General features: G+C 44.8%; 1 long non-coding RNA gene across 1 annotated transcript; it reads left to right on the top strand.

Annotated features, from left to right (window-relative positions):
* Positions 1-171: 171 nt before the first annotated feature.
* On the top strand, positions 172-15,008 carry LOC132206437 (uncharacterized). Its single transcript, XR_009443026.1, has 3 exons — positions 172-385; positions 559-4,116; positions 14,967-15,008. It is a non-coding gene; the product is annotated as an uncharacterized LOC132206437 (long non-coding RNA).
* The last annotated feature ends 273 nt before the right edge of the window (positions 15,009-15,281 follow it).

The following is a 15,281-nucleotide window of genomic DNA, read 5'->3' as shown; positions in this document are numbered from 1 at the left end:
TGAGTGGCAGACGATATAACAAATAGCAAGAAAGAATCCCCCATCGTCGGGGCAGCTCCCTCTCCAACTGACTGATAACTCCTCCTACAGCGGCAAAGCCAGGAAAGTGGCTAATGCCGCAGTCATATGGAGTGATGAGGTAAGATTGAACGACATCTCGGTCGGCCAACGGAGAAGGACATTGAAGGAGGGGATGTGGTAAAAGCTCAAAATTGAAGGGATTGGTAGCTCCCGACTTGCTTAGCCTTAATTTTTATTTTATTTGTTGATGGGTATGTGGGCAAAACTGTTTGGTCCAACGTCTGCTGTCTATCCCTAATTGTACGGAGAGAAGTCAAGAAATAACCATGTTACTGGAACTTTGGAGTCACGTAGGCTTGACCAGGTAAGAATAAGAACATTGTTAAGAAATATTGAGCTATTCAGCCCATTGAAACTGCTCTCCAATTTAATGAGACCACGGTTGATCTGATAAACCTCAACTCCACTTACCTGCCTTTTTCCGAAAACCTTTGGTTCCCTTACTAATTAAAAATCTTACCTTATTCTATCTGACAGAACAGAATCTTCAGAAGAAGGATCCCGACCTGAAACGACAACTTTCCTGCTCCTCTGTTGCTGCCTGGCCTGCTGTGCTCCACTGGGTCCACACTGAGTTCCCTCTACCCACACACACAATTTTGACTGGAAAAAAAGCCAACCTTTCATTTGCCTTAAAAGTAAAACAAAGACAAAAATTGCAAATAATTCTGAAACAAAAACAAAAATTGCTGGAGAAACTCAGCAAGTCTAAAGCATCTTTGGGGAGAAAAACAGAGTTAAGGTTTCAAATCCAGTTATTCTGTCAGAACTTCTGCTCCAAATGTGTTTAATTACATCTCTGAACAAGTTGAATAGAAAAATCTCCAGTACTGCCCGTTTTGCACCACTGACCAAGATGAATATCCTCACATGTTCAATTGATTCAATCACACTTTCCAGTATAACAAAATTACAGACATCAGCATACAATTTAGAAATGCAGACTATTCTGAAGGTTCCCCTCCCTTTACAGAATCCAGTCGATTCCTAAATTATGTATGTTTTTTGCACTACACTACCTGGGATTCTATTCTGTATTAATATTTTTGTGTATATCATTACTTCTTGTTAACAGTCGTAAAAATACTCATTCTATCACATCACATCATATCATTTTCCCTGCAATTGATAACAAGCAGCTCTGAACATTCTCTGATAAGAAAGGTATTCAAACTGACGAAAGGCCATACCAAAGCTGCCAAAACAATTCAATAAGTGGCTGTTCAATGACTTGAAAGTCCAATGATTCCAAAACCCAAACGTCCCCTGATTCACTCTTGGTTTGTGTTGACTTATTTGATCATAAGCATCCTACAACTGACAGTAGAAGCACCATTTGAAAATTGAATAACTAACTAAACAGTGAATGAACACCACAACTGGTAGATCTAGGTTCTGTGGCATTTGATTTGGTCTACCATGAATTTAAATCAATATGCACCAAGTGGCAACATAGTCAAGTCCATTTCATTAATTTATTTTTCATGAAGTGACTGCAACAAGAAGTTTGTTAAAAAGTTGTTGTGGAGTTTTATGATCTTGATAGAATGATTGGAATGTCATTTGACCGCCCTGGAATCAAGAAAAATTAACTAATACTGCTTTAGCCACTGTTTAAAATTGCTAGTCATGGTCCATTTCTAGTCAGTGGCAACCCCCAGAATATTGATAGTTGGAGATTCAACTATGAATGATAATGCATCATGGGCAGATGGTTGAATTCTGTATTGTTGGAGATGGTCATTACTTGGCACTTGTGTATTGCAAATGCTCCTTTCCACTTATCAGCCCAAGTCAGGATCTTGCTGCATTTGGACACTGACTGTTTCAGTATCTAAGGAGATAGCAAGAACTGCAGATGCCGGAGTCAGAGACAATACAGTACGGAGCTAACAACAACACCTTCCAGTCACCAACCATTTTAACTCCTCCTCCCACTCCCTGGGTGACATGTCTATCCTGGGCCTCCTTCAGTGTCACAATGACACCACCCACAAACTGGCAGAGCACCACCTCACATTCTGCCTTGGGAGCCTACAGCTCAATGGCCTAAACACTGATGTCACCAGTTTTAAAATCTCCCTATGCCCGGCCTCATCCCGTGTCTAACCCTCCCTCTCATCCCCCCTCCTTGACCTGACACAATTTGTCGATCTTCTATCTACCCAACACATCACACCGACCAATCCCCCCACTCCCTACCTGCACGCACCTATCACCATCCCACCTACCTTCCCCAGCCCCACCCCTCTCTCTATTTCTGAGCTCCCTTGCTCCTTCCCATTTCTGAAGAAGGTCCTGACCCAAAACGTCAACTTTCCTGCTCCTCTGATGCTGCCTGGCCTGCTATGTTCCTCCAGCTCCATACTGTGCTACCTCAGTATGTAAGGAGCTATGATGGCTCTGAATATTGTGTAATCATCCATAAACATGCCCCTTTCTGACCTTATGATGAAGGGTGCATAATTGTTGAAACAGCTGAGGAATTCCTGCAGTGATTTCTTGTGGCTAAGATGATTGATCACCAACGACCACAGACATCTTACTTTACGTTAAATATGACTCCAAGTAACAAAGAGCTTTCCCTCTGATTCCCATTTGGCTAGGGTTTCTTGGTGCCACACTTGTTCAAATGTTGCCTTAATGTCAAAGGCAATCACCCTCACTTTCCTTCACAGGTTCATCTCTTTTATTCATGTTTGGACCCAGCCTATAATGAGGACAGTAACTCAGTGGGCCAGACAAACTGAGCGACAGTGAGTAGGTTATTGCTGAGTAAGTACTGCTTTGCTCACTGCAGGTTACACCAGGTGAATATAGCAAATTTTCCCAATCCAAAGGGCATTCATGAACCAGATGTTTTTGGCAATTACTTCATGCTTACCATGAAATTAGCTTTTAGTTCCAGATTTATTCACTAAGTTCAAGTTGAACATTGTTGGATTTGAACCCATGTCCCAAGAGCTTTAGCCTAGATATCTGGATTACTAGTCTAATGACAACACTAGTATATCACCTATGATATTGATAGATCATCCATCTCCCCATGATCTTTTTCAGATAAATAATGTTGTAGGATCTCTCCATTCACATAAAAATACAGATCAGACCTTAATTGCTGATCTAAAATATAACATTTCCAACAATGCAGCACTCTCTATGCCTTTTGAAGTATCAGCTAGATGATATGTTCAAGCCCAGGAGCAAGCTTTAAGGTTGAAGCCGCTGACTTAAAGATGAGAATCAACTGAGCTAAACTGACCTCAAAGAAAGAGAAATCCTGTCCTGAAACTATCTGTCTGTAGTAGACAGTAGTGTATCACTCCCTGATGTGATATTAAGAAGATGATACACACATTGCTCCTTTCCTCCTATTGGCACCGGAGTAGGATGCTTCAGCAGGAGGTCATCCACTCTATCCATTTCTTTCCTATTTCTTTCTCTTTTTTTTCTCTCCTGGTGTTTCTTTTCTTCACACGCGGCCTCAATGCAGACCCAGTGAGGTCTCCTCTCAGCCTCTGGCAGTCTCTCGGCTGAGTCTCTTGGTGGCCCATGGCAGTTTCTCGGCCCAATGTAGTGGTGCCTTGGCCCCATCTCTCAGCAGCCCATGCTGGTTTCTCAACCTAGTATGGCAGTGTCTTGGCCCCGTCTCTCAATGGCCCATGGCAGTCTCTCAGCTTGGCATGGCAGTGCCTCACCCTGGAATCTCGGCCCAGTGTGGCAGAATCTCCCCCCACCCCACCAATGTGAGGGACGCCATAGATTGGGTAGTCCCTGTACTCCTAATCTTCTGGCATTATTGCTACAGTGGAAATCCAATTCTTTTCTTCCCTCTGCACAGAGGCCAGTAAAATCAACAGTAGTATCACTCAGGTTAAGATTTGCAAACTATTTGGGATATTTCTGGTCTGTTTAGATCACCTATTCACTGTTTTCAGAAACTGAGTTATAGCAGGAGCCATGTACTATCTGAGATGAATTACCTTACTCCCATACTGCGACTGTGGACATCACAAGTAACATGCATTAGACAAGGTAAGATCAATTACAGATATATTAAAAATATTGAAATTGCTCATTTTTTATTGTTTACTTAATTTTCCCTGTTGCATTCCTCCCTTTAACCTCCTGAGGCAAGGGAAATTTACTAGGTTACTTCACAGCTGGGGATAGTAGAGTTTGCTGTGCATATTAGAATCTCTGCTATCTGATGTGGTACTTTGGCGTAAGATGGTGTTTTGGGAGTCTGGATCATATTACTTCTCATATAAAGGCAAGCCCCTGAGAATTATAGTTTGAAAACTTAAGTCCCCTTTGGGCCAGAGACCTCAGAAACAGCGTAACTAAAATATGTTTATATTTTGTGTCATTAAAGGAGCAGTTTCATCCAGAGGGTAAAAGCAATATGCCTTCAGTGACTTGCCTGTTTGACCTGTTTTGTTTTCTTCCAGATATTTTGTCGCAGGTGTAGCTTCACAATAGTGATGGGATCAACTGTCTGGATCTTAGACTGTAGCATACCCCTCTAAATGTCTACCTCGTCTCTTCTTTTAAAATATATTTCCTTTAAATTTTCCCAATTTGTCTGAGCTTTTTGGTCACCTGTCCTATTGTATCCTTACTAGCAGAGACCAACAAAATCATTTGTGAAGGAGTAAATATATATATTCTATTGCTGCAATAAATTTTTTAAATTTGTTAGCTCTAATGATCATTTTAACAAAAGTTTTAACAAGATAAAGATGTTTTATTCTAGAAAAAGGCTATATAAATTTGTTAATTGGTGAAAACAGACCTAGGAATATCATCATAAAATTTGTGAAGTATCAAACTTTGTTTATTTGTAGTCAAAGAACATGTAAGTCTAATTGAGGAATATTTTTGCCTTAGTTTTAGAAGAGTTTACATCTGATGGGCTCAATATTATGTGAAAAATAAAGGCTGTATTTCCTTGACATTGCTGTGATATAATTTCAGTATCTACCACCAAATAGAGCAGCCTCCTCGTTATCAATCTGTTCACTAACAAAGTCGTTGTTCAGAATTCCGGTTTTGTAACAACATTATAACTACTCCTTCTGTGATTCTAAATTTGTGTGTGGCATGCCAATTGGAGCTAGACTGTGTGGAAACTCTGGAGGCTATAGCCTGTCCTCAGCTTCTTTGAATTTCGAATCAACACTGATCCACTCTTAATTGATCTGACTCCGTTTCTAAAACATTTTAATTTAAATCCAGTGAATCTTCATTTTTAACATAAAATATAGCTTTCAAGTAAAAGTTGTATCAAACATAAGCTCTCAAATAAAGCTTTTAAGTACAACTTGTGTCAAACGTATGTCCCTGACAATTTCCCATAGTTAACCAGTTCTATCATCTCATCTACCCCTCTCATCCCATCTCTCTCCCATTTCTTCCATCCCTCCATGCCATTCCAAGCTCTCCCATCAATTCATTTCATCCCTATTTAAACAATGAACCAGATTTTCCACTCCCCAACATGGCAAGGAGAATGGTGGGCTGGTGAACTTAACCAGGTAAAAAACCAAAATCAAATTTTCAAAATAGAGAAAAGGTTTGACTGATTAAGTGCTACTCCCATCAGGTAGCATGTTGACTATGTCACCAAGAGGTGGTAAGAAGCTTATCTGCATGTATTTGCACCTTGTTACTACTTATTACCAATAGCTTGCTGGAATTAACTTTGCCTTCCCAATTAAATTCTACTTAATTGAAAGCTCAACACCATAGAAGCTCCAAACTTAACTGATGAGCTTCACTACTCCAAGATAATAAAATGTGAGGCTGGATGAATACAGCAGGCCCAGCAGCATCTCAGGAGCACAAAAGCTGACGTTTCGGGCCTAGACCCTTCATCAGAGAGGGGGATGGGGTGAGGGTTCTGGAATAAATAGGGAGAGAGGGGGAGGCGGACCGAAGATGGAGAGAAAAGAAGATAAGTGGAGAGGACAGTATAGGTGTGGAGGGGAGAGGTCAGTCCAGGGAAGACGGACAGGTCAAGGAGGTGGGATGAGGTTGGTAGGTAGGAGATGGAGGTGCGGTTTGGGGTGGGAGGAAGGGATGGGTGAGAGGAAGAACAGGTTAGGGAGGCAGAGACAGGTTGGACTGGTTTTGATATGCAGTGGGTGGAGGGGAAGAGCTGGGCTGGTTGTGTGGTGCAGTGGGGGGAGGGGATGAACTGGGCTGGTTTTGGGATGCGGTGGGGGAAGGGGAGATTTTGAAGCTGGTGAAGTCCACATTGATACCATTGGGCTGCAGGGTTCCCAAGTGGAATATGAGTTGCTGTTCCTGCAACCTTCGGGCGGCATCATTGTGGCACTGCAGGAGGCCCATGATGGACATGTCATCTAAAGAATGGGAGGGGGAGTGGAAATGGTTTGCGACTGGGAGGTGCAGTTGTTTATTGCGAACCGAGCGGAGGTGTTCTGCAAAGCGGTCCCCAAGCCTCCGTTTGGTTTCCCCAATGTAGAGGAAGCCACACCGGGTACACTGGATGCAGTATACCACATTGGCAGATGTGCAGGTGAACCTCTGCTTAATATGGAAAGTCATCTTGGGGCCTGGGATAGGGGTGAGGGAGGAGGTGTGGGGGCAAGTGTAGTATTTCCTGCGGTTGCAGGGGAAGGTGCCGGGTGTGGTGGGGTTGGAGGGCAGTGTGGAGCGAACAAGGGAGTCACGGAGAGAGTGGTCTCTCCGGAAAGCAGACAGGGGTGGGGATGGAAAAATGTCTTGGGTGGTGGGGTCGGATTGTAAATGGCGGAAGTGTCGGAGGATGATGCGTTGTATCCGGAGGTTGGTGGGGTGGTGTGAATGAGGGGGATCCTCTTAGGGCGGTTGTGGCGGGGGCGGGGTGTGAGGGATGTGTTGCGGGAAATGCGGGAGACGCGGTCAAGGGCATTCTCGACCACTGTGGGGGGAAAGGTGCGGTCCTTGAAGAACCTGTACATCTGGGATGTGCGGGAGTGGAATGCCTCATCATGGGAGCAGATGCGGTGGAGGCGGAGGAATTGGGAATAGGGGATGGAATTTTTGCAGGGGGGTGGGTGGGAGGAGGTGTATTCTAGGTAGCTGTGGGAGTCGGTGGGCTTGAAATGGACATCAGTTACAAGCTGGTTGCCTGAGATGGAGACTGAGAGATCCAGGAAGGTGAGGGATGTGCTGGAAGTGGCCCAGGTGAACTGAAGGTTGGGGTGGAAGGTGTTTGTGAAGTGGATGAACTGCTCAAGCTCCTCTGGGGAGCAAGAGGCGGCGCCGATACAGTCATCAATGTAACGGAGGAAGAGGTGGGGTTTGGGGCCTGTGTAGGTGCGGAAGAGGGACTGTTCCACGTAACCTACAAAGAGGCAGGCATAGCTGGGGCCCATGCGGGTGCCCATGGCCACCCCCTTAGTCTGTAGTAAGTGGGAGGAATCGAAAGAGAAGTTGTTGAGGGTGAGGACGAGTTCGGCTAGGCGGATGAGGGTGTCGGTGGAGGGGGACTGGTCTGGCCTGCGGGACAGGAAGAAGCGGAGGGCCTTGAGGCCATCTGCATGCGGAATGCAGGTGTATAGGGACTGGACGTCCATGGTGAAAATGAGGTGTTGGGGGCCAGGGAATTGGAAGTCCTGGAGGAGGTGGAGGGCGTGGCTGGTGTCACGGACGTAGGTACATAGGGACCTACGTCCGTGACACCAGCCACGCCCTCCACCTCCTCCAGGACTTCCAATTCCCTGGTCCCCAAAACCTCATTTTCACCATGGACGTCCAGTCCCTATACACCTGCATTCCGCATGCAGATGGCCTCAAGGCCCTCCGCTTCTTCCTGTCCCGCAGGCCCGACCAGTCCCCCTCCACTGACACCCTCATCCGCCTAGCTGAACTCGTCCTCACCCTCAACAACTTCTCTTTCGATTCCTCCCACTTCCTACAGACTAAGGGGGTGGCCATGGGCACCCGCATGGGCCCCAGCTATGCCTGCCTCTTTGTAGCTTACGTGGAACAGTCCCTCTTCCGCACCTACACAGGCCCCAAACCCCACCTCTTCCTCTGTTACATTGATGACTGTATCGGTGCCGCCTCTTGCTCCCCAGAGGAGCTCGAACAGTTCATCCACTTCACTAACACCTTCCACCCCAACCTTCAGTTAACCTGGGCCACCTCCAGCACATCCCTCACCTTCCTGGATCTCTCAGTCTCCATCTCAGGCAACCAGCTTGTAACTGATGTCCATTTCAAGCCCACCGACTCCCACAGCTACCTAGAATACACCTCCTCCCACCCACCCCCCTGCAAAAATTCCATCCCCTATTCCCAATTCCTCCGCCTCCACCGCATCTGCTCCCATGATGAGGCATTCCACTCCCGCACATCCCAGATGTACAGGTTCTTCAAGGACCGCACCTTTCCCCCCACAGTGGTCGAGAATGCCCTTGACCGCGTCTCCCACATTTCCCGCAACACATCCCTCACACCCCGCCCCCGCCACAACCGCCCTAAGAGGATCCCCCTCGTTCTCACACACCACCCCACCAACTTCCGGATACAACGCATCATCCTCCGACACTTCCGCCATCTACAATCCGACCCCACCACCCAAGACATTTTTCCATCCCCACCCGTCTGCTTTCCGGAGAGACCACTCTCTCCGTGACTCCCTTGTTCGCTCCACACTGCCCTCCAACCCCACCACACCCGGCACCTTCCCCTGCAACCGCAGGAAATACTACACTTGCCCCCACACCTCCTCCCTCACCCCTATCCCAGGCCCCAAGATGACTTTCCATATTAAGCAGAGGTTCACCTGCACATCTGCCAATGTGGTATACTGCATCCAGTGTACCCGGTGTGGCTTCCTCTACATTGGGGAAACCAAGCGGAGGCTTGGGGACCGCTTTGCAGAACACCTCCGCTCGGTTCGCAATAAACAACTGCACCTCCCAGTCGCAAACCATTTCCACTCCCCCTCCCATTCTTTAGATGACATGTCCATCATGGGCCTCCTGCAGTGCCACAATGATGCCGCCCGAAGGTTGCAGGAACAGCAACTCATATTCCACTTGGGAACCCTGCAGCCCAATGGTATCAATGTGGACTTCACCAGCTTCAAAATCTCCCCTTCCCCCACCGCATCCCAAAACCAGCCCAGTTCATCCCCTCCCCCCACTGCACCACACAACCAGCCCAGCTCTTCCCCTCCACCCACTGCATATCAAAACCAGTCCAACCTGTCTCTGCCTCTCTAACCTGTTCTTCCTCTCACCCATCCCTTCCTCCCACCCCAAACCGCACCTCCATCTCCTACCTACCAACCTCATCCCACCTCCTTGACCTGTCCGTCTTCCCTGGACTGACCTCTCCCCTCCCCACCTATACTGTCCTCTCCACCTATCTTCTTTTCTCTCCATCTTCGGTCCACCTCCCCCTCTCTCCCTATTTATTCCAGAACCCTCACCCCATCCCCCTCTCTGATAAGGGTCTAGGCCCGAAACGTCAGCTTTTGTGCTCCTGAGATGCTGCTGGGCCTGCTGTGTTCATCCAGCCTCACATTTTATTATCTTGGATTCTCCAGCCTCTGCAGTTCCCATTATCACAGCTTCACTACTCCATCCGCTTCAGGGTAAGTATTTGCTACTTTACAGCAATATGGCTTAAAGACACAGCATGTGTGACTGTGAGCATAATTTAAGTGCAGTCAATACATCTAAGCAGACCCAGGCACTCTTTCTCCTTGGGTAATATCCAAGACCAATTGGCACACAGTGAATTCTTATTCTTTCATGGGAATAGTAACTATAGTGAATGGGAAGGCACAGTAGTATGTTTTTAGTAACCCCAGGCAATACTCATTCCCTATAGGTTGCAAGGACTGTATTTGATGCTGCATAGGATGTAACTTTGCACAAAACAGATGATGGTTGGGAAGGAGACTAGGTGGGAAACCTACAAGACGATAGATTTTTCTAGACATGCTGGGGCAGGTTGGCAGTCCAGAGGCATAATATTACTATCTGTACAAACTTCCTGAAAACTACCTCAATACAGTTCACATCACTCATGCCACTCTTCTGATCACTTTGTTCTTCAGAAGAAACTCTAGGTAGCATGTAATATCCCAAAATTTCCTGGATGCTGGAAAGTTTTCAGTGAATTGGAAAAATGCTGATATAACACCCTTATATAAAAGAGGAGGGAGGCAGATGCAGGAAACTATAGACCAATCAATTTAGTTATTAAAAACCATTTGGAAAGTCAAAATTCAATACATTTGAGTCAGCATGGTTTTCTGAAGGCTAAATTATGTTTGACTGATTTGCTAGAGTTCTTTGAAGATATAACTAATGAAGTGGATAATGGGGGGCTTGTGTACATGCAGTATTTCCAGACTTCCAGAACACATTGGGTAAGATGCTAGATAAAAGTTAGTACACAACATAGGATGACACAGGCTTAAGGGTAATACATTAGCTTGGATGAAAAAAAAGGCTAACCAACAGAAACCAAAGAGTTGGATAAATCTTTTCTTCTGGTTAGTAAGATGTAACCAGCGATGCGCCACAGGATTCAGACCTCAAAACCAAACTATTTACAATCTATATTAATGACTTGGATATAGGGATAGAGAGTACTATAGACAAACTTGCAGATGATACCAAAGTAAATGCAAAAAGTAAGTTGCAATGAAAAAAAAATTAAATTACAAGTGGATGTGGATTGGCTAGGTGATTGTGCCAAAACTTGGCAGATTGAGTTTAATGTTGCTAAGTATGAGGCTATCCATTTTGGTTGAAGGTATAGAAAGGCAACTTATTATCTAAATGAAGAGAAACTTCAAAGTGCTTCAATGCAGAGAGAACTGAGTGTCCTTGTGCATGACTCACAGAAAACTTGTGTGTAGGTACAATAGGTAATAAGGAAGGCACATGGAATTTTGGCATTTATTGCAAAAGGAATAGAGTATAAAGTGTTGCTACAATCGTACAAGGTATTAGTGAGATTGCACCTGTATTGAAATACAGTTTTACTTGTGGAACATTGCAGTTGCATTGGAGACAGTTCAAAGGAGGTTCACTCGATTGATTCCAGAAATGAGGGGTTTATCTTATGAAAAGAGATTGTGCAGTTTAAGCCCATTCCCTCTAGAGTTTAGAAGAATGAGAGGAGGTCTAAGTCCATATAAGACGTTGACAAAGTAGATGAGGGCAGCTATTTCCACTTGTGAGGCAATACAGAACGAGAGGGGCCATAGTTTTAGAATAAGGGCTAACACATTTAAAACAGAAATGAGAAAGAATTATTTCTCTCAAAGTGTTGTGATTCTTTGGAATTCACTATGCCAAAGTGCAATGGATGCCAGCACACTGAGTAAAGGAGAAGGAGATGGACAGATTTTTAATTAGTAAAAGGAGGGATGGGGTTGAACAGTTATGGAGAGTGGGCAGGAAAGTAGAGTTGAGGCTGAGATGAGTTCAGCCATGATTGTATTGAATGGCAGAGCAGGCCGAAGGACTGAATTGTTTACTCTTATTCATAGTTCCTATGCTCTCATGTGTCAACTGCTCCAAAGGAAAGACAAGAGCCATGACAACAGAAGCTGGCACTGGCTGCAGACTCACCTATGGAAGAGGACCCATGTAGACATGGAATGTTGGCACAAAACTGATTCTGCAGTATTTAATGTAGCTACCTTCATAACAACAAACCATCAGTGACAACAATTTGTCAGAATATCCTGGAAAGTTGACTCCTGCATCTGCTAGCTGCTAGATGAGCATCTGTATCCTTATGGATCAAGAGGGAATCCCATTCTAGTTGCCTTGAAAACAAAAGTGCCTATTAATTTCTATGCCCATGAATCATTTGCGGCACGGTGGCTCAGTGGTTAGCGCTCAGCCTCACTGCACCAGGGACCCCAGGTTCGATTCCAGCCTCGGGCGACTGTCTGTGTGGAGTTTGCACGTTCTCCCTGTGTCTGCGTGGGTTTCGTCCCACAGTCCAAAGATGTGCAGGCTAGGTGGATTGGCCATACTAAATTGCTCACAGTGTTCAGAGGTGCATGGATTATAGGGAGATGGGTCTGGGTGGGATGCTTCAAAGGGCGGTGTGGACTTGTTGGGCCAAAGGGCCTGTTTCCACACTCTAGGGAATCTAATCTAACCATTTCAAGGAGCCACTGGGAACCTGTACAGAATCTCACAGGCATCAGCTCATATACATCCGCGAGATCAGTGTTTTTCTGTTTGTTGAGGGTCAGCTGTTTATTAGTTTCCCCTTGGATGCTGCAAGTCAGGAAACCAAGACAGGGAATTTGCTGCATTGCAAATTTTAACAGGCAGAGCATGCAAATTGATTGTATCTATGTGGCCATCAGGGCTCCCTTTCAGTAGCCGGCAGTCTTCATGAGTTGAAAAGGGTTTCATTCCACATTGGTGCAAATCATCTGTGACCAGAGATAATGTAAGTGCGCAAATGTTACACAAAGAGTTGACATAGTGAACCACTGACAATTATTTATAATGTCCTCCTCATCCTGACTTAATAAATCAGGGGATGTTTTGGGACATGATGAGATGGAGGAGCTGAGAGTCTCCTCTAGTAAGGAAGATGATGCTGACACGGCCCAGGAAGTCCCTCACAAACACCAAGACAACACGGCTTTGTCCACCAAGTGACTGAGGCACATGAAGATCTCATAGCCACTTGCTCCCAGGGTGACTAAGCTACATGAACAAGTTATTTTTTTGCTGTTCTGTATGTAATGGAAGGCCATTGCATCCTCTCAACATTGTACCCCATTCACTTTTCGAGAACTATCTTGTATTTAAAATTCATTCTTGGGATGAGGTCATCACTGGCTATGTCCATCCTTAACTGTCAAGAGTCAACCACATTGCTGTGAGTCTGGTCACATATAGGCCAAGTCAGGTAAGGATGGCAGTTTCCATCCCTAAAGGACATTAGTGAATTTAATGCATTTTTCTGATAATGGACAATCAATCCATGGTCACCATTAGACTCTTAATTCCAGATTTCTTTTTCTTTGAATTCAAATCCCACAACCTGCTGTGGTGAGACTCAAACCGAGGTCCCCAGAACATTATCTGGGTCTCTAGATTAGTAGTCCTAAATAATATCGCATGGGTATCACCTCACTCATGTTGTTCAGAATAAAAGCAAATTCTTTCTTCTCTGTGCTGTGCAATGTCGTAACTATGAGGCAGGAAGCCTAGCTGAGAGATATAGCGGCTCTGCATTGACTGTCAAGCTTAACACCAATATTTGTAACAAAATAGGTATTCCTGCAAACAGGCTCATGGAATGCTGCAATATTTTGGATCACCTGTTCATTAGCAAGAAGGCTAACCAGGGAGCAATCAGCCTCAGGAAGACTCACCAGATCTATGACACTCTACCTGTTCCATTCACCTTGTTTTTCCCACTCCCTACTTAGAATGCTGTATCATTTTAGGATCCTAATGATACTTTTACAATGGCCATGTGTTCTCAGTGAGTTAGCAGTCACATCAAATGTGCTTGAATAACTACACTTCCCCACTATACCCCCATCCCAGGAATGATGAGAGTAATTTCTCAAATGTGCTTTGCCTAGCTCATATCCTAAGATTGGCTTGCCTGTTGAGGAGACCCCAACCAGGAAGAAGACCTCTGGCTCCTGCACCCCTGTGACTATTAAGCATGGCTTTTGTCAATTACTTGTGTAGCATCCACTTGTGGATGTTCATGTTCGGTATCCTGCCATTGAACTGATTGGACAAAATGTGGATCCCTGAACACTACCTATGCAACTTTGACTGTACTGCACCAATTCAAGGTTTAATGTTCACTGGGTTATGAACAGATGTGTGCATATTATTGAGGAATTCAAAGGTGTCTTGGGGGAAAGGCAGCATGTCATTGTAATTGGGGAATCTGTTGCATTGCTTTCATGTCAGGCAATCATGTAGATCTTAGTGAAGAAATGAGACTACATCAGAAGCCAAAAAAATGATGTTCATATGCATTATATTCATATATGCAATTAGCTACTCATACCCACTGAAGTGTCATCAGAAGGATTTCTTCTTCGTTTGCCTACAAAGCATCTATGTGAAGGCCCAACATCTCCAGCTAGAGTGGATTGAGCCTACTGACTGGAATCCCTTGGTCACTGTAGAGATTTCATCGGGCGTGCTTTGTGGGTTCAGAACCTAGAGAGCCCCAGGCTCTTAAGAGTCTCCTGCACCCTCTTCACACAGATCTGCTACAATATCAATGACAGAGGAGAGTGGAGGAAAGGGGCAACTCTGGAGTCAAAACTTATGACTTAGGAGCAGGTCATTTGGCCCTTCAAGCCTAGTCTTTCATTCAAAAATATAATGGTGGATCTAGTTATGGGCTGAACTGCATTTTCTTGTCTGCCACCCAGAAACTTTGATTCCCTTGTCTATCCAACTCAGCCTTGAAAAATTTCAGTAAATGAACCTCCATTACCTTCTGTGGAAAAGAAGAATCCCACACATTGATGATACCCTAGGAGAAAAAAACTCCCATATCTGCCTTTAAAAGGGAGATTTCTCATTTAGAAAATGCGTTCCCTAGTTCGTGTCTCCCTCACAAAAGAAACCATCCTTTTGATATCCAATGTAGCAAGACCTGCTCAGGATCCTTTCTTTCATAATATTGACTATCATTCTTCTAAACTCCAATGGGTAAAGGCCCAGCCTATCAAATCTTTCCTCACAAGATAGTTTCTTCATTCTAGGAATGAGTCAAGTGAATCGTCTCCAAACTGCTGATGCACAGCCATATTTCATCCTTTGATCATTTGTCCTGATATTGTTCTTGAAATTTTTTATAGGGTCATTTTTTACCTTTTCTGCTCCTCCCAGGTGGAGTCCCCACCATTGAAACTGGGTACCACATGTTATGGCTCAAGAATGAAGAACCATCTCTTCAGAATCTCCTGACCACGACTTATTGCTGCATCAGGGATGTCAGAAGACTTGTTCTCTGTGAAATTTAAGATTGGGTTTGTAATGTTTGCACATTTTATAGGGATAGTATTGAAACAGAAAAAAAACCTGTTTGCTGCTTTGTTAACTTGCGTGTGAAACACTGAAATTTAACATAGGGGATTGACAACTTCACTTCAGACTGAAGGTTGACAGATTATTTCAGAGAAACTGACTCAGACAGGTATTGAA

The sequence above is a fragment of the Stegostoma tigrinum genome, chromosome 38, assembly GCF_030684315.1.
Source record: "Stegostoma tigrinum isolate sSteTig4 chromosome 38, sSteTig4.hap1, whole genome shotgun sequence".
NCBI classification, from domain to species: Eukaryota; Metazoa; Chordata; class Chondrichthyes; order Orectolobiformes; family Stegostomatidae; genus Stegostoma; species Stegostoma tigrinum.
The sequence above is the reverse complement of the archived record's forward strand: the minus strand, read 5'-3'. Positions and strand labels throughout refer to the sequence as shown.